Source organism: Ammospiza caudacuta, chromosome 27 (genome assembly GCF_027887145.1).
Source record: "Ammospiza caudacuta isolate bAmmCau1 chromosome 27, bAmmCau1.pri, whole genome shotgun sequence".
Classification (NCBI taxonomy): domain Eukaryota; kingdom Metazoa; phylum Chordata; class Aves; order Passeriformes; family Passerellidae; genus Ammospiza; species Ammospiza caudacuta.
In genome coordinates, this window is record NC_080619.1 from 3,669,167 (window position 1) to 3,675,166 (window position 6,000).

Here is a 6,000-nt window from a genome sequence, read left to right on the forward strand (position 1 = left end):
CAGACATGCGAAGCTGAGGTGAATCACAAGCTGATATCAATATCTGCCATATTCAGGCTATGCAGGAGCAGTCCCCATTCCTGTGAACCGAACACCCCCACGGGCTATTGTCTCGATGGGCTCTTGGTCTTGCTTTGGGAAAGGCTTCTTCATTTTTGGGTTCTCTTTTTGTTTTTGTTCCATGGTCTCAGAGAGACTACAGGTAGCAGTTTTGAGCTGTCTGGAGATGAATCACACAGGAGCTGCCTGTCGCCACAGACAGCCATGCTCCAGCAAGCTGGTCAAGATGGATTAGCCCCCACTCCAAGAAAGAAGAATGTGGAAACAGAGACTCTTTCTCTTTCATGGCAAATTTTTCTTTTCTTCACCTTCTTTTCTCTATTTCTTCACCTTTTGGTGAAGGTGGAATCTTGGCTTTGAAGGCAGTTACTTTGGATTTACGACTGTAGCCACTTGTAAAGACTGCATTTCACAATTAGCAACTTTTTTGAAATGATCCTCAAAAACTTTCCAGCAGTGAAAAAGTGAGCAAGTTCCTGGGGTCAGATCACCCTATGCTGCTGTGGACAGACCTGTCCTTTCTGTTCCACCACAGGCAGAGCGCAGAGCACAGCAGCAGCACCAGGAGAGCCCCATGAATGGCAGGAGGAAGCGGCAGCAGTGCAGACCCCAGTGAGATGTCAGGTCTTCATCAGCCACTAGAACTCCTCTGCAGGTTCTTGCCTTTCTGAGTAGGATTTACTATTATCTTGTCCCTTTTTTCCCAGGATCACATTGTCACCTGCCATATTGAAAGGAAAGCATGTGATGCCGTCTTCCCCTTGCCCCTCAAACCATGCAGACACCTTGGGAAGGATATTTCTGGAATTTCATGTCTCTCTTTGTTCCCATGGGTTTTTTGAGGTTCAGTAATTTTGTATAGAGCAGTAATTTAATGTTAATTTTTGCCTGTTCTGTTCGTTAGTAAACTGCTATTTTTTTCATTTATATCTACTCATATTTTGTTCTTTATTGGGGGAAAGGGGTTGGTTGGAATTAAGGGAAGATCACTCATTTTAGATTGCCCAGCTCTTTAAATTATCTTAAACCAAGACAACCCCCATCAGTGAAATATTAAAAACCTTCTCTGTTCCATTTTCTTTGGGACAATTGCAAATTTTCCCTTGTAACTTAAGCAGTTCTGTTGCAGAGGTAATATTACTGTGTACTCTGCCTCCTGATAAATGAATTTTGTCTTTACAAGTGGGCAGAGCTTGGGGTGAGGGGAAGTGAAGGAGGGTTGGCTTTTCTGAGTCAAACCCCTCCTCTGGAGAGTGAAGTGATACCAGGCTCGGGGAGTCCTGCCTCCCTCTCTGCCCCCTCAATTTTTACAGGTGGATGGAGTTAAGGGTGCAGGGAGGGTTTGGTTTTGCTGCATTAAACTCATGAGGGCTGAGGACTATGACATCAAGTTTAAGGAGGTCCACCTTTTCCTCAGGGCTGAAAAACTCTAATTAATTCTTCACACCTTCCCCAACAGTGTTAATTTGCAACTCCAAAGCTCTTTGGCTTTGGACAAGTTCGTTTAACTGGTTTTTCAGGTTTTGGGCTAGCTTCTTCTGGGCATTCCATTCTCAGTCTGCCCTGAGGTGGGCTATTGTTTCAGCCCCCAAGGCTATTTGCAACTCAGTCAGATCTTTCTGTTGCTGCTCCACAACATATTTCTCTTTGAGTTCAGCCTCCACTGGTATGGATGCCAGGTCTTCTCCTCTGCTGGGGTTCCCCCTCCCATCTTTTGCCAAGTTCAAGTTTTCTCTGCAACTAACTGCAGATTTTGCCCACATCGCTTTTTAGGAAGTTGGACAATGTTTAGAAGCTTTTAGCAATTCTATTAGTGGATGTGAGAAACAAGGCTCACTCTTTAAAATTTTTTAAAGTTTAATAAGGGATAAAAGAGACATTACCCGGTGCTGAGGTGCTTGGCAAGCTGCCAGGAGCAGCCCATTAGCTTAAAACAATTTTCTTACATACTTCTCCATTACATCGGAAAAATACATATTCATGAGGATTATACATATTCAAACATTCTTGTGGGTTTATATATTCTGGGAATTTTTTTGCCTGGCTCGACTTTTGACTTGTCTTCATGCCATCCTGTAGATGAAATTCCTATATATTTCATTTCTTCTCGAAGCTCTGTTCCATTGTTTGACACTTTCTGATAATCTGGAGGGTAGTATGAAATCTCTCCTTGCGTTTTTCTCTTGGTATTTTTTCTCCTGGTTCTTTTCACTGTTGTCATTCAGATAAGATACTCCACAAGTACATTGAACCAACATAGCTCTTAACATAAATAAAGGCATTTAACATTAACACATAGTCTGTTTTAATACTTTGCAAAAGCCTAAGCTATATATAAAATACATACTGCTTACAAAAATCAGGGTCCATCATCTTTAACTGATACTCTTGGGCACTGGTTTGGTCAAAAGGGAAGTTATCAGTGTTCAGGTAACATCCATCCACAAGTGGAAGAAATATGGACCTTTAGTGAAGCAGTAAGTCATTTGCACAAACTCAACCAAAAGTCATTTACCACTGTGTACCCTGAGTATGGCTGATCCCAATTCCAACTTGTGAATTGTCTCAGCCCTGCATTGTCTGGACAGCAGATTTGCCTGCCTGTGCTGAGGGAGTGCATCTCACCTGTGAAATAAACAAAGGGCCAGGAGACTTCTTCTCCTGTTTAATGCCTTTATTAAAAGTGATCAGCTCAGGATTGGGCGGCTCGGCGGGTCTGCAGCGTCCCGTCGTCTCCCAGGGCGACTCAGAGGAGGAGGATATGCACAGCTCTGTCCACCAGGGGCAGAGCTGGGGATCAGATCCTCTTGGGAGCCTTTAGGGCTTGATCCCATAAGATGTTGCTCGGTCCGGGTCTCCAGACCCCCCCAGTCCTGGCTCGGGGGATTTCGAGGACAGGGTGAGGAACGATGAAGGTTTCCCGCATCTCTGCAGGCTCAGCACTTGGTTCCTCACGTCCAGACATCACTCCAGTCTCTTAACTCTTAGGTGGCTCGTTGTTTTTGGGGTTTCTCCACGAGTTTGGAGATGGGGGTCCCACAAAGCATTCTGGTCTTGCGAGTCACTTTGCATAACCCCTCCCACCTTCTCAGGTATCTTCCCTATTCTGAGAAAGGTAAAACTTAGTCTTGGGCAAGGTCCCCACCCAGGAGAAGGGCCATTACCTCGCCCCAGCCAGGGCTTTTACTAATACAAAGACAACCATTAACGACAACGACCCGTGATTACAATAACAAAACACACAGAACTTGGGCAGGGCCAGTGGTCTGGCTGCCTTTTTGAAACTTTTTCTCATAAAAAATATTAACCGAGTTTTTGTTCATAACAGTCCCCCCTCTTTTTCTTTGATCGAGCTTAAACTCTAAGCTCGCATCAACTCCCGATTTTTGTTTTGAATCTACTATAAATCTCTTGTGCACTTTGGTAATCATGGTTACTTAACCTTGTTACTCCCCTTGGTTTCTTCAGGTTTGTCTTCATGGCAAACACTATTTTACTGAAACAGATAAATAAGCATAGTAAAAATAGCAATCCTCCAAGTACACACACAGCGAGAAAAACTACCTTTTCCCACACATCCTTTTTGAAAATCTCCAGGTTCTCCCACCCACTGGGATCAAGTGTAGGAGTTTGATCTTCATTATTTACACATGCTAACCTTTTTATTTCGTTTGAAATGTTCCTAATAATTGAATTCTTTATTTTTAATACTGCCTGGAGCCGAATAACTTTGTTTAACATAGATATTGGGATACGAATTTGGCTTTTACAATTTTGGATTTTCTCAATTTCTATTTCACTGTGCCTGTTCTGTTTAATTTCTCCCAAATCATTATATATAGGAACTCCCAAACTTGATCCAGTTTCTTTGGGTAATAAGAAAATTGGTTTTATCACTCCAGCGGTGCAGCTGCCAGACAAGATCAAATCTAGGGGTTTAAGGCTCCCCTGAAATGTGTTCTTAAAGGGGTTTATCTCTTTTCCAGTACACTCATATAAATACTTGTAACAAACAATTTTTCTTACCATTTTCACCATTTCTTTGCTTTTTACTAGATCTGCTGAGCTTGTTTCAGCAGTATCCCATTCAAAACACAACCAGGCTTCCTCTATAGGGCACTCTCCTAGGAGTGGCTGCCTAAAAGTGGCAGTATTGTATACTATCCAATACACTCTCTTATTTTTTTGATAAAAGACCAATTGGGAGAGGCTAACACAATGAGGGTTAGAACTGATGTGGACTCTCGACAAGGAGCTCACTTTCTCCTCACAGAGGGGTTGGTAGCATTCATTGCACGGCTCAGCTGGGCTCCCCTGAGCACCACCAGCAATCAGAGCCATCAGCACTACCCTTCCCAAGAGTCCGGTATGGGTCATCTTGCACAGCCTGCCCACCCGGCCTTGCCTCTTGGGGAACTTTACTGAAGAAAAGCTTCCAAGCTCTTTAGAGTCCCTTCTACCCGTTTCTCTGGTTAAACCTCTCTTGGTCTGTTCCCTACCAATTTTGGTTTCCCCTCCCAGGGGAGTGTTCTGTAGAGGATTAACCTGGAGTCTTTAGAAATAAATTGGGGAACTTAACTAGAATTACTTATTTACAGTCTTAAACTTTTTACCAACATAGTTTACACAGAACAGTCTTAAAACATTTTAAGCAATATTAGAACTCTTAACAAACAATTTTTTTCCCACACAGTTCAGTCTTTTTGACTCTTCCTTCTGAGAGTCAACTTTAAATCCTTTGGTCCTTTTACCACAGTGTACTCAGATGATTTAGCTTGTGAAGCAGATGAATCTCGTCCAGCGCCGGGGGGTGAGAGTGGTGTGGACTCTGGTCCAATGCCAGAGGGGGAAGCTGATGTTGGATCCAGTCCTGTACCTGGGGGTGAGACTGGCCCTTTTATTCTTGTGATATGAGTCCAACCTTTTTCTTTGGTCCGCACAGCTGAATTTGTGATCAGGAGCACCTGGAAGGGGCCTTCAAATTTAGGCATTAATGTTCCTGTAGTCCATGATTTTATCAAAACCCAATCTCCTGGACTAATGTTGTGAACTTTTGTGTCGAGAGGGGAAGTTTGAGGAAGGTATCCTTTCTTTCTAATTCCCTCCAGAGTTCTTCCAATTATTTCTAAATACTTTCTGGTAGCTTCTTCCCCTTCCAGATAGTCTCCTGTGCTATAAGGTGTTAACAAGAATGGCAGCCCAAACATCATTTCATAAGGTGAAATTCTTATGTCAGCCCGAGGTCTTGTTCTGATGCGCAACAGCGCTAGGGGCAAACACTTCAGCCAATTCATCTTTGTTTCTTCAATCAATTTAGTTAATACATTTTTGAGAGTTTTGTTCATTCGCTCCACCCTCCCAGAACTCTGGGGGTGCCACGGAGTATGCAACCTCCATTTCATTCCTAAAGCCTCAATTATATTTTGTAATGTTTGGGACACAAAATGTGGACCTCGGTCTGAGTCTATGGTGTTCACAATACCATATCTGGGGATAATATTCTCTAGGATTGCTTTTGCCACGACTTGAGCTGTTTCCCTCCTGGTCGGGAAGGCTTCTACCCAGTGCGTGAGATGATCAACTATAACCAGTAAATATCTGTATCCTTGCACTGGGGGCATTTCAGTGAAATCTATCTGTATGCTTTGGAAGGGTCTCAAGGCTAATTCCCTTCCTCCAGGTGCTACTTTTCTCATAACTTTTTGGTTCACTTTTTGACAAATGATACACCCTCTGGTAACAGCTTTAGCCAGGCTATATACCCCGATGCATAGGTTATTTCTTAGGAAATGATCACATAGTCCTTGGACTCCCCAGTGAGTTAATTTATGTAGTTCTGTTAGCACTGTCCGAGCCAGTGCTTTATTCAAAAACACCCGTCCATCTGAGGTTAACCACTCTCCCTGTTGTCCTTGATGTAACTTTAAATCTTTTATTGCT